The 16,228-nt window shown below is 29.4% G+C and overlaps 1 protein-coding gene and 1 pseudogene across 3 annotated transcripts in view; both read right to left on the bottom strand.

The window, feature by feature from the left end:
* The window catches only part of Brat (tripartite motif-containing protein brain tumor), a 136,830-nt gene that overhangs the window by 64,129 nt on the left and 56,473 nt on the right, over positions 1-16,228 (bottom strand). The window lies entirely within an intron of this gene.
* Positions 467-16,007, bottom strand: LOC141534106 (DNA-directed RNA polymerase I subunit RPA1-like; annotated as a pseudogene).

Here is a 16,228-nt window from a genome sequence, read left to right as displayed (position 1 = left end):
ATGTACATTTTATTAGTACAGTGGCTATACGATGTGTTACACGGATGGTTAATTATGATTTTACAAATACGAGCTCAATCGCGCTTGAAATTAACCTGCGCTACCGACAAAGCTAATGATTGAATGATCAAGAGATACGACACAAACGATAGAGTGAAATTTAATCAATAAACAATGATTTTGTTTTATTGACGCTAAAAAATGTATGTCACGTTGTTGTATTGATTAAATGTTGTAAATTGTAATATGAACAGGCTGATTATTAGGAGCTTATTGCACGCCTCATAAGCGAAGCGTTCAGGTTGTGCTCTACTCTCGACATTTCAAAAAAAGCAGTTTTCTCGAAGCTAAAATCGATTTTTCGTTATTTATATCGCACTTACAGGTTAATATGAGTACACTTATATCAAGTCAAATAATTTGTCAGGCACATAAAATATATTTCAATAACAATTTTTTTGTTTAACATAGTTAATTATAACAATAAACATAATCTTTTCTGGACGTCCGTGTATGGATGGGTGTATGTGGTAGGGAAATTGGTCGAAAAAATGATCGTACCGAAATTTTTTTTTTTTTTATTATCTAAAGTGACACACAACTGTTATTTTTGTTGTGATAACAATAAAGATAGAATTAATGATTTATTATGAAACTAGAAATTTTGATTTCCCAACTAGAAAATTTATCTTTAACCTCATTGATAGTGGCTTATGGAAATACCAAGATAACGTTTTCTTAATAGTTTTTTATCTTAATTAAATTACGATGTCCCAGCATCAGTGTCCCCGAGGGTGCCATCAAGTTATCCGTTTTAGCCCTAACTGTAGCACTTTTCAAGAAAGCGACAGAACTTTCAAAGGTCATTTGCTGGAGCAGCGAAGCAGAGGACTCCATTCCTCTTCGACTCAGCGGTTGAAAGCTCCCTTCGAAGGTCATGTAGTCCGCAATAAGCGACAAGTGCCTAGGATCCACCGTAATTCCGTACATCTTGAAGACTTCGGTAACTTCTTTAACAATAACGCGATTCGCGGCTTCGATTCCGTAAGTTTAAGATATTCCGTAAATGTCATTGGTGTAAAGCCGATTCAGATCCAAGACGTCCACGTACTTGGCTATTTCGATTATGTTCAGCCCGTCGGTTTTCAGGAAAATTTCATCCTTGTTTTCGAAGGTGAAAGCACGCTTGATGGCCGGAGTTTCCCACAGGACCACTTTCTCAGCAGTTTGTCGAAGAATTGTCGGCATATCCAGCTTAATCAAATCGAGCAGCAGCCAGAAGCTGAATGTAAACCAGTGATACTTGGCAATATCAAAATCATACTCTAGTCCCCAGTTCGACTGACCAACAACTATATTTTTTCTAGTCTCAGCGGCCTCTAATCGAGAGTTGAGCATCTCTGGCGTGAGAACTTGATTGTCTTCATTTTCATCATCCGTCTCTCCGTCGAATTTTTTGGCTTTTTTATCCTTATAACATCCTCATCTAGATCACTAGAGACTTCTTCTTCTTCTTCATCTGGTTCCGGAGCTTCTTCTTCAGCTTCTGGTTCCTCATAATCCTCCGCATCCGTATGACGTTTTTTCTTCGTAGCGATTTCAGCGGTTTCAGCATCGTTAGCAGCAGCATCTTCTTCATCAGAAGACTCGTGAGCCTCAACATCATTGTTCTTCTTCTTAAACTTAGGTTCAACATCATCAATATCGTCAAGATTTCCATCTAGAAGCGAGTCATCATACGCCTTTCTTTTTTTTTTTGAATTCTTATCGCTGTCTTCGATCAAATTGATTCCAGTTTTCTTGGCTACTTTGTTAATCTGCTTGACCAACTCTTTGACAAATAAAGCTTCAGATCTAGCTAGGACTTCCTTGGCAGTCAAGCAAAAATCATTTTTATAATGCTTTCGATGCAAGAATTTGATCTCGCGCTGAATACGAATGTCTTTTAAAACATCCGCCATGGTGCATCGCGTCAGCTTTACTCTTACACGATTCGCAGATTTTTCTACATTTTTAAGATCTTTCAGGAAGGGAATTTCCATGCTAGGAGTCTTTATGTTCCTGGAGGCCATCATCAGAATTTCTCTAAGCCGAGAAATACCCAGGGTGACGTTCATGTCTCCTCGACCAGCAAAATGGAAAGTGTTGAGTGTCATCTGAGTTGAAGATTCTCCAAGAAACTGGGCTGCTAGAAGACCAACCGGTTCTCCCGCAGGACACAGCGTTTTCATCAGCTTCAGACACATCATATCACGCAGATCCTCATAGTTTATTTTTTTACTGTTTTTAGACTTTGTATAATCATCAATGAGACCTTCGAGCCTTTCCGTCAGCACTCCATAGTCCAAATCCTGTCTTTTCTCGGCAATAATTGGTTCAGGACATCTGGCACACTGTTTCTCATATTTGTTTATTCAAATATAATGTAAAATTTAGTACAAAATTTCTTGACTAAGATTAATATTTAACGAATTTTCCAAAATTTTAAATGGACTAATTTTGAGAACTACTCAAGTCAATTATTGAGGAGTTAAGTTTCAAAGGGGTATCTTTTCATTTTTGATTAATCGAGACAAAAAACTGGTTATCTCTAATTATAAATATTTTAATTTAGCTATAAAGTGCTATCGGTTATGAAGCTACAATTAGATTTTCATTTAGAAATCTTTATAATTTTCGAAGTAATTAATATTTAAAAGTTAAAAAAACTACTCTTTTAAAATATGAAAAGATACCCTTTTGAAAATCAGCTCCCCAATTGTGAGATTATAATTATAATTATAATTAGGAACGAACTTAAACAACGTAAGAAAATGTTAATTGAAACATTTAAACTCAATAAACGACATCGTAAATTTTTTAGCGGCAATACAAGTATAGTATAAATAAAAAGATTCCGATAGGTTTTAACCGATGATAATCGCTGACTCGCGACGAGCTCTGATAACAGGCAGCTGGATCCGGTCGTACCGTTTATTCGTGCACCTGGCATATTTATGATCAATTCGAACGTACACCGAGCACAACTATTACCGCATCAGCGTTTTTATTCAATTGACGAAAACAAAATAAAACAAAAAAGTAACAATTTAACTCGTGTAATAATTGTCAGAGTATCTTTTTATTTTATTTTATTTCACTTTTATTATTACTATATTTTTTTTTTTTTCAAATCCAAAGTAGAAGTGAAAATATAAATTATTACGTTGGAAAAGGAAAAAGGAAAGAAAATTATTATCCGTGTAGTAATGACTTTCAAGTGTCTGAACCAATTGTACGTTATTTCCTTTTGTTCGTGGGTCTTTGCTCGAGTGTCAGCCAGGTGATGGAGAACATGGAAAAAGTCGGGGGATAACGAGCGAAGCGTGCCAAGGCCGGCACAGATCGTGGACCTCGAAATGTACGTACTAATATATTTATATATATATATATATATATATATATATATATATATATATATATATATATATATATATATATATATATATATATATATATATATATACATGTTTATATACTGCATGTTAGTGTAAAATAAAGTGCATGTTCATTCCGTGGAAACTGTATTACATATATGTAATGTTAATGTGTAACAGGATCATGGGGATTCAGAACCTGGAGAACTTTTTTATTTTCGTTATTATATAATAAAAATAATTGGTTTTAATCAATTCAGCCGGACTGTTTTTAAATTATATGAATTTACAGTAAATGGAGTTATCTCAGTAATTTTTGATAAAATAGTTTTCCTTTCTGCCGATAATTTTCAAAATCGAGAAAAAATAAGTTTGATTCATCAGATTTTTTTTATTCAAAAAACTTTTACATTTTTAAATGAATCAATGACTTTAAAGTAGAATTGAAAAAAATTTCAAGTATATAAATTTTCTAAAGCCAACTTATTTAAATTTTAAGTAAAATACAAAAAAAAAAAATTACCAAAATTTTTTTTTTGGAAATTCGAATATACAAAAATAACAACAATGAATTTCAAGTAGTAATTTTCAGTTAGCTTAAAAATTTTTCAATATTTAAACAATCGATTTGTCATCATTATAAATAACTTATTGAAACGACAATCTTGATATTTTAAATAATATTGTTTTTGAATTTAATTAATAATTGAAATAATCAAATTAAAAGTGTATTTGGCGCGCAGTAGCCTTATCGGATCCGGCCTTTGCTTACCAAAGCTTTGGACCGGGTTCGAGTCCGGCGTACACCAATGAATATTTTCAATATTTAAGGGTATTATTTTGTTCAGCCCAAAAAAATTAAACGAGTTCCAACCTCAAAAGTTTACCCCCTACCATAGTCGCTCATGATCTTAGTAGTTTATGCGACTTTAAACAATAATAATAATTTTTAAAAAAGTGTATTTGATTGTACTATCAGTTCAGTGTAAATAAAGTACAAAATAAAGCTTACATTTATTTTTCTATCTAACTACAACTATTATATACAACTATTACATACAACAACTATACACGGTGTCGAAAACGGTCACAGGATTTCAAAAATTATGCAATATAAAATATAAACACCTTTACAGAAAAAAAAAAAATTACTTGAATCAAGTATGATAATTTAAAAGAAATTCATCTTCTTGATTTAAGTAGAAAAAATTTTAAACTAAGAAATTTTTCTTGGCTTAAGTAAATTTTACTTGATTCAAGAATTTTTCTCTAGATTTAAGTTAATTTTTTTTTTTTTTTCATTGTATAATTAAGATAATTATGATTCCTGATCAAAATTGAATAATTATAATTTGTATTAAAAAATTTTCAGTATTCAATATTAATATATAATGACATAAGGTCTCATATGACTAATTTTTTCCGGGCAATTAATCTCTAATAAAAATCATTCTCTATAAATAAAACAATATAAAAAAAAGTTTGTTGTGTTTTACTTTCCCTTTCTCTGAGGCCATTATTTTTTCAACTTCCTCATATAAAAACAAATGATAAGATTAACAATAATAGCATAGTATATGCACGATACTGAGCCCCAATAACAATAACTTAAACATAAAAAAGCAAAGAGGAAGGAATAAAACCTAAAACGAAGAAGGTTAAAGACCGTAACGTCATCGTCACACCTTATAAGCTCGAGTAGTCGCGTAAAGTAGAGATATCGATCTCGGTATGCTACCCGACGACGACGACGACATATAATAACCAACGAATCGGGTTTACACACGTCATATGCCGCCCTATGTAGAACAAAAACCACTTGGCTGTGTCATGTGAAGTGTATACATTCGCACGACGCAACGCGTATACAATTTTCCCCGGCAAACTATAGCAAAAGTAAGCGCCTCATATACTATCTAAACACATATGTCTATATCCACACATCACACTACTATCACTCGTTTGATATGTACTCAAACAAAGTACTAACTGCGTACTCGATGACCTCAAAACTAAGACTCAATACTCTACTTTGATAATTATTTATAAAAGACTCATTCACCTCTTACGAACTTAAATCTTCCTGTAAACACATATGCGCAGATATTGTACAACGCATTTACACTTATATCAGTACTTGCTGCTTATACAACTAGATCAATACAAAATACATAGTCGGTAGTAGTCGGATAAAAAACAAACTTATCCTCTACTCCTTTCTCCGTCTAGTCTATCCGAGCGATCGGAAAGCGATTTTAAACTCGAATCAAACAAACTTCAAACCAATACTTATGTATGTATATCCATACAACTGTTCTCAACTGTCATCGATTACAAACTCCGGTTTATTTATCAAGCACTAGAAAAATCCTCTATTTACAAAATTATTATATGCTAGATATAAATAAAATATTTAAAATATAAAAGTCTCTACTAGCTGGATAAATATTTAATCTCAAATGTTTTAGTGCGGGGGCAAGAATAAAAGAATAAAAGAATAAAAGAATAAAAGAATGAAAGGAGTAAGAGCAAGAGTAAGCGACTGGAGAATGTAATGGCAAATGGAGAACGACGAGTTTGGACAAGTAATTACCGAGGTGAAAATTAAAAAAAAATACCAAAAGAAACACGGCACGCTTTTTATATCTTCTTAAGCTGAGTACACATATAGATATATAAGTATAGCTGAAGAAGCTTTGCTCTCGTACTCTGGGTTGACGAGCCGCGAGTAGCGTCGACTACAGGGTCGATGGGACCCGCCTCCTTGTCAACTCTTACCTCATTCTTTTATTATATATCTATCTTTTCATCTTGATCACTTTTTATTCGTATCACCTTCTTAACTTTATGTACTCTTAACTTCCACAATTATCTTATCGATCCTCTACCACCTTCCACCTTTTACCTCGAACCTCTTACTGGGAACATTTCACTTTATTTCTTTATCACGCGCCGCGATTAAAATATCCACTGCATTTTAATCAATCAACGTTGAAGAGCTTTTATTTCTTTACTCACTCTTTTCAATAAAATTACATTATAGTTTTTTTTTTATTTTTTTTTTTTTTTAAATATAAAATTTCATACGTACTTGTAAAATCTATTTGACTACACGGAAAGAACAAGATGACACTAGATATCATCCCAGATTATACTGAGTGAAAAAAATTTTCAGATAGTAGCTAGTATAATCCAGATTACACTGAGTATAATCCAGATGACACTGAGTATAATCCAGATTATACTGAGTATAATCCAGTTTATACTGAGTATAATCCAGTTTATACTGAGTATAATCCATATTATACTGAGTATAATCCAGATTACACTGAGTATAATCTAGATTACACTGAGTATAATCTAGATTACACAGTATAATCCACATATCACCCAGTATAATCCAGATATCACCCAATATAATCTGGATTATACTAGCTACTATCTGAATATTTTTTCCACCACAGATATCACTGAATATAATCTGGGTCAAAAAAATTTTGTTAAAAGCTTTGTTACTATTTTACAATAAATTAAAGTACAATTCAGTCTTTTCAGTAAAATAATTAATAACTTTACTGACACAAACTTTCTGAGGATTATCATTAAAACTTGTAGTCAATAGCAAAAGTATTATTTGCAACTTTATTTGAGTAACTTGAGCTACTCCTGGCAGTCAGAGTTAAGAGTCTGAGTCAAAAGCTTATAATGCATCGTAGTTAGCGTTAAATACTCCGAGTTTAGTTTCCGTTATAACTAGATATTTTTAGTTGTTTGTTGATGCAATCCTCTTAATCACTGTCACTTATTCTTATTAATTTATTAATGACTATATTTCGATCGTTGATGAAACTAAATTTGTGATTCATGAATTAGTATATTTTTAGACAGTAAACAAGTTCAACACGCTATCAAAATTTGTTTATTATCGTCACTCAATTAATTATTATTTTTTTTTTTTTTTTTTCATTTAACCGCATTGTTCTATAAATAGCTTCAAAAATTAAATATTTTAGACTTCATTCTAATGGAGTGAAAAAAATTTCACCACAAACTTTGACAAAAATAATTAAAAAGAAGGAAATTAAGAATTAATTAAAGGACATGAAGTATGGAGTAAAAGTAATAAAAAATTCAAGACAAAAGTTGGGATTAAACTTAAAAAAAAAAAATAATAATAAAACACCATTTTTGTACTGAAGACGAGAAGTGAAACTTTCGACAAAAAAAAAGTAAAATTTGCAATAAAAAAAATTAATTTATCGTAAATTAAATTGATAATTGAAATAACTAAAATTAAATAATTAAAAAAAAAAAATTGTGCAAATATTTTTCAATTGCAATGCCCTAAATTATTATTTAATGAAATGTATTTCTCATCTTCATTCCGCTTAGCAAACTTCTGAAGCTGCAATATCTACCCTGTCTAAAAAAAACTCTGTGTTTAATGCTAACGCTAATTGACGAAGTATTTTTCTTCAACAAAAAAATTCGCTTTGAATTCACCCTTAACTTTTTGCAACATACTCAGTAAAATATACATTTACATACATTGACGATACTGGAGACAAAGAAGAAGTAAAGAATAGAAGTAATTTATAACAATTTGAGGACAGAATAAAATGTAAAAAAGGTAATAAAGAACAAATCGAGTGATGTTTGCTTTCTTTTTTAGCACGATTTTAGTTTTATATTACTCTTATCTCGCTGGTCAGACGTGTCCATGGATCATTTGTCGGTAGTACAGAGCAAATGAAATGGATTGATTCAGCAAGTAGAGAAAGAAAAAGAAAGAAAATAAATTCTCTGGTAAGTTGACACACTACTGAAGTCGTCGACTACCACTTAAATTATAACATGTAATATATATAATATGTATTTATGTATTTATATGTGTTTGGATGAGTTGAATTGAGTTGATTTCTTTGTCTGGAGCTGACGCGTCTTTCACGAGCGTGCGTGTAAAAGCAAGTTCGAACTTGGACAATCACGTATGTGTTCACAAGTCACGTAAGAGCACAAGGCTACGCTTACGACAGCAGAAAACTGTGAAGAGAATCCGTATGATATATTATCCTCTGCTCCGTCATTTATTTTTACATACCCAAAACATTTCTCTGATATTCGAGTATCGCACTTTATGTTGAGTTGAAATAATTAATTTATTTTGTACTGACTAAAAAAAATTAAAGTGAATCATGAAAAACAATCTTCATTTTTTTGATCAAGCAGAAAAATTTTTGAATCTAATAATTAATTTAAAACAATAACTTCCTAATAAAATAAATTTTCTGTTGACAGCATTTTTTATCACTGATCAAGTTCATTTTTTATCAATGCAGTTCCATACTCTATTTTCATAGTGTGAGCTTTCTAATTCAACTAAGTTTTCAAGCTGAAGGTGAAGTTCTATATAAAATTAATCTGAAGGAGTCTCAAAAAATATCAAAAAATTCGTTGACCAAGTTAAAAAAAAAATTTACCATTGATGAAGTAAAAAAACAAAAAAAAAAAAAGTAAAATTTGCTTAAATCAAAAATAATTTATTGAATGAAAAACTTTCTGCTTGATTCAAAACAGAGAAATTTATAAAAATAATTGTTAATTTTTTAATCAGTGTAATTATCTTTTCAAAAAAACTTTTTTCGTAACAATGTAATACTTTGCGACAATTAGTATATTGAGAGTAGTAGAGTATGTATAAAACAAAGTTTAAGTTAACTTTCGTATTTAAGTCCTTTCTAAAATACTTGTTTCTATTTTATCTTTACCGAGTTTTACTTCCAATTTTATTTCCAGTGCACTGAAGTACTTTCCCTTTCACTCAACTTTTGTTTCACGTAAACCAGATTAAATACCTTGTATAAATGTAAAGAATTCAAGGATTAAATAATAATCGGGATGTTTTTTTAACTCACGGAATTATTCACACTTTTATCATCACAACCATCACGAATAAGAAGAAAGAAAATAGTGTATTTAAAATAGATTACGTGTTTATTATTAAATCAAAAGTTTTGTTTTTACGTTATATTAATTTTTTTCTCAACTATTAATCATCAATCACTTCAAAAAATTCACGCATAAATTTTAGTTTGTTAGTTATTTTCGTTAAGAACGTTCTCTTTTACTCTCATCGATTGCGTAATTAACCACGTGGACTGAAATGAAACGGTAATGTTATATCGGTAGTACTTTCGCTGATATTAAATCTCCTGGTATTAATTTAATCCTACTAATTAATTCAAAATAAAAAAAATAATAAATTTACTTATGACGAAAGAGTTAAAATTTTTGTTGACAGGAAATTAGTCAGTCGAATAACACGAATGATGTGTGGGTTATAAGAAGCAATAAATGTCTCTTCTCTCTTCTCTCAATCATCGAGATGTATCGAGGCTAAATGAGTAACGCGGCAGCTTTCAAGGTAACTTCTCTAATCAACAAAAGTGCTGTGAGACGACAACTAACAACCACTAGACGACGAACCGATGTAATGAGCTTGTCTTCGAACGTTTCATGAAAATCGATTGATGTGTGTGGTATCTGACTCACGTACTAAGCACGTGAAAGAATAAAGATTCATTTGTACTGTCTATGTATAGTCTATAGCAATGTACGTTTAAATTCCATTAACGATGTTCAATATTTTATAGCAAATATTATTTTTACATCTAAAAGTATAAGAAATAATTCGTTATTATTATTATTATTATTATTATTATTAGTATATTGTTTTGGATGAGACTAATAACGAAAAACCAAGTAAAAAAGTTTTAATTAAACAAATTACAGAAAATAGAGTACTGCGATAAAACATGAATTGTGATTTGTTATATTCTAAATTCAATCGCTAACGAGAAATTTATAAAAAACAGGTTTTTTAACTAATCAGAATCACGTCGAACAAAACGCCGAAGTGAATTCTGCAACGAAACAGAGCTCATTATTATTTCATCCAATTAAATTTTTTTAGTTTATATTTCTTCCTATGTAAATGAACAACAACCTTCACTTGTATTTTCTTTTTGCCAGTCATATTTCTTTTCATTTTTCGTTTTGTTCAGTTGCCATCGTTTATTTTGTGTTTTATCCTGTTCTTTTTCTTTTTATTTTGTTTTACTATAATTATTGCGAGTACATTCGCGAGCATTTTTCCGGCTCTAGATTTAAATTCTCTCTAACAAACGGGAACAGACATAACGATATATAACAAAACAAAAATTTAAAAATAACTTTTCATTTGTTGCCGCATACTTTACTGAATTATCGAGAGATTATTAAACTTCGTTATTATTGTTATTATTATTATTATTATTATTATTATTATTATTATTATTATTATTATTATTATTATTATTATTATTTTTATTGAAAATGATCAAAGCGTATTCACTTTTATAAAAAATAAAAATTGAAATTAAATACAATTGTTTGAAATTTATTGAGATAATGATATAGTGGCGAAAGAGAGAAAAGAAAAAGGTTGAATTCGTATCTTAATATTATTATTATAATCCAAGTAGAGTAAAGTAAAGAGTAAGGACTACAACGGTTCATTTAGTAACTGACAGAACGGAAAGCAATAAATTGCGGTTAGGTCGCACAGCTTGGATTGTCGTATTGCGTCTCATCTTGTCTTTTCATGTCATCACTGTACTATCAGAAAAGCTCTCGTAACTTCCTTGCTTACTGGCTCTTTATACATGTGCTATATATAATACTTTTAATACTTATTACACCGAACCGTTTAACTGTATCTGTACTTTTTAATAAAGCCCACGTAAATTGGATTTTAATTATATTATTTTTATTCATCTAAAAATACATAAACTCATTTCCGTTTTACGTCAAATTACTAAGTTATTTCAACTATTTTTTTTTTTTATTAAAAAATAAATGAGTTTAATTCTATTTTCGTTGATAATCAAATATCGTTTAATTATTACTTACTCGATAATAAAATGAGCTGGGTAACTGTTTTATTTGAACACGCTGTACAGCAGACCTACTCAAATTTTGTTAATAGTATATTACACACCGAGGGAAGTAAAGTAAGAAATGTCTCAGATCACACGTAATTGTTGGCCGAGGCGAAGCCGAGGTCAACAAACATGTGAACTGAGGCTTTCTTATTTACTTCCCGAGGAGTGTATGCTATTTTTTTGCTCGACGAAGGCAGAAAGTAGCAACTTCATTTAGCGCAGCGGGCCGAAAGTTGACGCTTTCTGCCCGTCGAGCAAAAAATGTATTTAATCAGAATTGTGAATTTTTAAAACAAATTTAATTAAATATTTTTTTGTTTTATCAATTGACTAATTAGTTATTTTATTTGATATGAATTTAATTTTTTCAACTCATAAAAAATGAAGTAGATTAAATTTTTAATTATATTCTGTCATTTAATTAAATTGTATTTAATATTTTTTTCAATGAAAATAGTGAGTAAAATTTCGATGATAATTAATCAAGAAAATGTATATTTTTGTGCTGAAACATATTTCATTTTTGCAATTTTGATTCTAACAACAAAAAAGTAATAATTTTTTTTTTTTAATTTTAAAAATTAAAAAATTTTTTACGTTTTTCTTTGAAATTTTTTGTCTACTATTTTTCTTCAAATCTGGATTAAAAAAAAAAAAATTTAATTGTCGTTAAAATAGATTATATATTCATTCCAGTCATTAATTACCATTCATTCGACGACGGTAAGTGTAAGTGATATAACATTGACACTTGTGTAATGAATCTCACTTTCAAATTACCTTTCAGCATTATATTATAATTACATACATTAATGATTATAAAAAAATAAAACGAAAAAGATCAATTTTTTTTCCATTATTCGCCAGTTCTATATTACTATCAATTTTATCGACAAAAGATGAACAACTTTCGCAATTTAACCGAGGTTCGGAGTAAATAAAATTGACGAAATGTCGACAATAAAGTAAATTCACAGATAGTCCCAGTATTTGGAATTACATATAAAACTGGAAAAGATATAAAAAAAATAATGAAGACCCGTAAAAGTGAAAATGTGATTTGATAAAGTAAAAAAAGTTTAATGAGATAAAGAGAGACATATGAACGGAAGCAGCACATTTCTGTTTTAGTTTCGGCACGTCCGTACCGATTGGTCGTTCACTTGGTAGCTGGAACTCTCAAGTGCCTCGTAAATCTCACGTCTATGGGCAAACGGGAAGTAAAGAGGTGGACGAAAGGGGAGAGGAGGATAAAAAAAATAATAAAAATCAGAGTGGAGGAGAAAGATTGTGTGTATTTTATGTATTTTATGTAGTGGTAAGTGTAAGTGGTATTAGTATGTACAAGAAATGAGACGCAAATCTAAGCATATAAGAGAAGGGGCTTTTATTTGTCGTGAGAGGGCGTGAGTGTTCAAGTTCAACGACTAAACTTTTAACTACACTCTAATGTACTTAACGTATATATGCTCATGTACGAATGATTATTTGCTCTTTAGACAATTCTCACGATACAGTATTATTAGACAATTGAATTGGCAAATAAGATAATCTCAACATCAACCTACGTCACAATAATATAGAGAACACAAATTGTGTACGTAAATATAGAGGAGCATGAGAAAAAATTAAAATATAAAATAAATAAGGTATACGTAATCCATTTTGCAACCTATCACATTTTAAAACACATTGCACAATGTTATCGTCGTTATACCTGGCTACTTTCTCTTTGGTTAAATAAATTCTTAAGTGTACCATTAAAATTTTTTTCAAGGGCATTATTGGAGGTCACCAGGTAGAAGTAACGAGCGGTTTTTTTTTTTTTAAATGATAAATTTATTTTTATTATTTATATTTGGGAGTAAAATAAAGATTCAAGAAAATATTTTATTTTTAATAATATTACTTTTGATAATAAAACCAGAAGCAAACTTCAATGCACCACTTGAAGAGACATTTAATTAACCTTCCTATCCATTTTCCATCCATCGTATCGTATATATACTATCGTATGTACTATATATAGTACGGTACAATTTCACTCTACTTGCTCTCTGCTGTAATACAAACCCGACGAACACTAGTAAGTATAAGGAATAAGCCGCTTAATTAACTACCACATCTTTCTCAGGTGTATTAAGACCAACTGATATATATGTTGACTTTTCATATTGTTCTGTAGAAAATTACCAGAAAACTGGAAGCTTAATCTTATTTTCTTTATTGAATACTCTTAATTTATTGTTATTTTAATTTTAAATTACATGACAGAAAAATTTTTAATATTAATGAATAAATAAAAAATTTGTTATTAGAGTTTAAAGTACGAATTTAAGAGAAATCAATACTTTTATAACATCGAGTCAATTTTATGTCAGGTTATTAAGTTGTAAAAAATTTTTTAAGTCAAACGTTTGAAGTTTATGGTTCTTTTGTAAAAGTATGAAATTTATTACTTTTTTTTTTTTTTTTTTTTTTTTTTTTTTTTAAATGAATGAATTGTTAAAAAAAATTCACAGATAAAAAATAAAATTTTAAGTATAAATTTTTAAAGATTTTAAGATTTTCAGAATGATGCAACATTTAATTGATGCGTCATAATTGTTATTTAACAAGGTAGTTTATATAAAATTTTAATTGCCAGCAGTAAAAGCCAGAAAATAATTAAATTGCGAGTAAATAAAATTTTTTAATCCCAACAGTAATTTATTATTAAATAAAAAGTGCATTTTTATTTATTGCCTACTGTCTACTGCGAGTAAAATCAACTTTTTAGTGCCTTCTTCCGTGTGATAATAATAATGGTTGTAGTAATCATAAATTACTTGAGTGTGTAATTTTTGGTGGGAAGATTTATGGATGTTATTTAAAAATAAAGTTAACGTAGAAGAAAAAAAATACTCTCCGGAGATAAAAGATCTCGGTAAAATTTTCATCCATTCAATTTCCATAAGTTTTCGCCCTCATGCAAGACAACTTATTTTGTTGTTTGAAACCGGGAAAGTTTCGATTTCCCTTCGGCCATTTCCAAACTTTTCCGCTATACTGTGCTGTGTGGACAATGCTAGGAAAATATGTCAAGATAAAAAATATAAAATACGCAAGTGAGAATTTGTTTACGATTTCACGGTCTTTGCCTGTCGTTAAAAACTAAATCCACTTTTATGCTTATTCTTTAAAACTTACTCTTTTTAAACTTTTGCTTTTAGGGGATAGAGACTGAAATTCGTTTCATTTGTTTCTTAACTAACCGAGCAAACTTGTCATTTGTTTCATGTCTTTTAATTTATAAAACCCCTTTCTAGTAATTATTGTAATTTTTTCTTAAAATCATTTTGAATTTCTTTTGCAATATTTAAAAAGACAACACAAAATAGCTACTTAGGTATTGAATTAATTATCAATTTTTTGCAAATTACAAGGCTAATATTTAACCAAAACAATAATTGATTTTCACCAATTTCATTACAATAAAGTCACTATTTAAAAATTACCACACTAAAAATTCGATTGAATATATCATTTATGCCCGAAAAAAATTAGAAACACTTGCAAATATCTTTTTTACAAAGAACTCCAAACTAATTCTAAAAAAGTCACCATCAATAATCCCATAGAATTTGTTAATATCAACAATAAATAATTTTAAATTGCTCGCAAGATATTTTTATACTTTTTCAACAGTAAAAGCAAATAAAATTTTTTAAAACAAAGATAATAAGCATTAAAGTTTGACAGAACAGCAAATTTTGAATAACTGAGAATTAAAAAAAAAAAATTCAGATTTTTCAAGCCATAAAAATTTTTACAAAAAATTAGTTTAAAAATCTGAACATATTTCAAATTTTCTACATGTACATTTAAGAAATTTTTTTTTTCAATTTTATGTTTGAGAAAAACACAAATCAAGAACTGTCTTTGTCAGCTTTTCGTTTTCTTGCAAAAAAAAATTCTATTTTACCAAAAATACAAATGCTAATTTATTTTCTATTTGCTTTTGAAATCTTATATTAACCCGATTTGTTATTATTTATTATACTAGAGAGAAAGTTGACATGTGAAGTTAGTAAATCATTTTCAATGTCTAATTTCTATTACACATTGCAATTGTAGTTATAAATGTTACAGTAAGTAACCCAACAGTCCAAATAAAGGTACAGAATTTTAGTAAAATTTTATGAGTGTATCAAGTAAACAAACATTAGAAAATTTTCAACCATAAGTAAACAAATGAAATATTTAATACTTAATATAAGTTTTGATATTTTATAATGATAAAATTTGACTAATGACAAAAATAACGCTTAAAATAAAAAACTATTATTTCTGTCTTGTGAAATGCATTACACTGAAGAATGTTAAGAATTCAATTTTGCGGATAATATTTATTGAAACTAATAAAAAATGATTGAGTAAATTCTTAGGAAGTGGAATGAAGAAAATAATAATATTTAAAGTTATTTTAAGAGACCCCAATATAATATACACCGCAGACCGGAACGTGCGTTTATACCGATCGGCTAATTTTCGCTTCGTCCAAGAGCAGCTGCTCGTCCTTGAGCCTGAGAAAAAATTCCACGCGTTCCCTGTCTGTCTCGTCGTTCATTTTTTTTTTTTTTTACCCTATTACTCCGAACCCATCTGTAATCTGTCACGGTTTTATACACACTTAAAAATATTTCACTATTTATTTATAAATTAACCAACAAATTTTTAGTTATAGTCATGAGTATAAAATACGTACCCACATTTTCCCTCCCCCCACTTTCACTCTTTTAAACAAAGTCTGTCTAAAAATAACCACGTGTTTCTTTAAATTACTATTAC

Source organism: Cotesia typhae, unplaced genomic scaffold (assembly GCF_013202065.1).
Source record: "Cotesia typhae breed Kobodo isofemale line unplaced genomic scaffold, CoteBio_Ctyphae scaffold_13, whole genome shotgun sequence".
Classification (NCBI taxonomy): domain Eukaryota; kingdom Metazoa; phylum Arthropoda; class Insecta; order Hymenoptera; family Braconidae; genus Cotesia; species Cotesia typhae.
The sequence above is the reverse complement of the archived record's forward strand: the minus strand, read 5'-3'. Positions and strand labels throughout refer to the sequence as shown.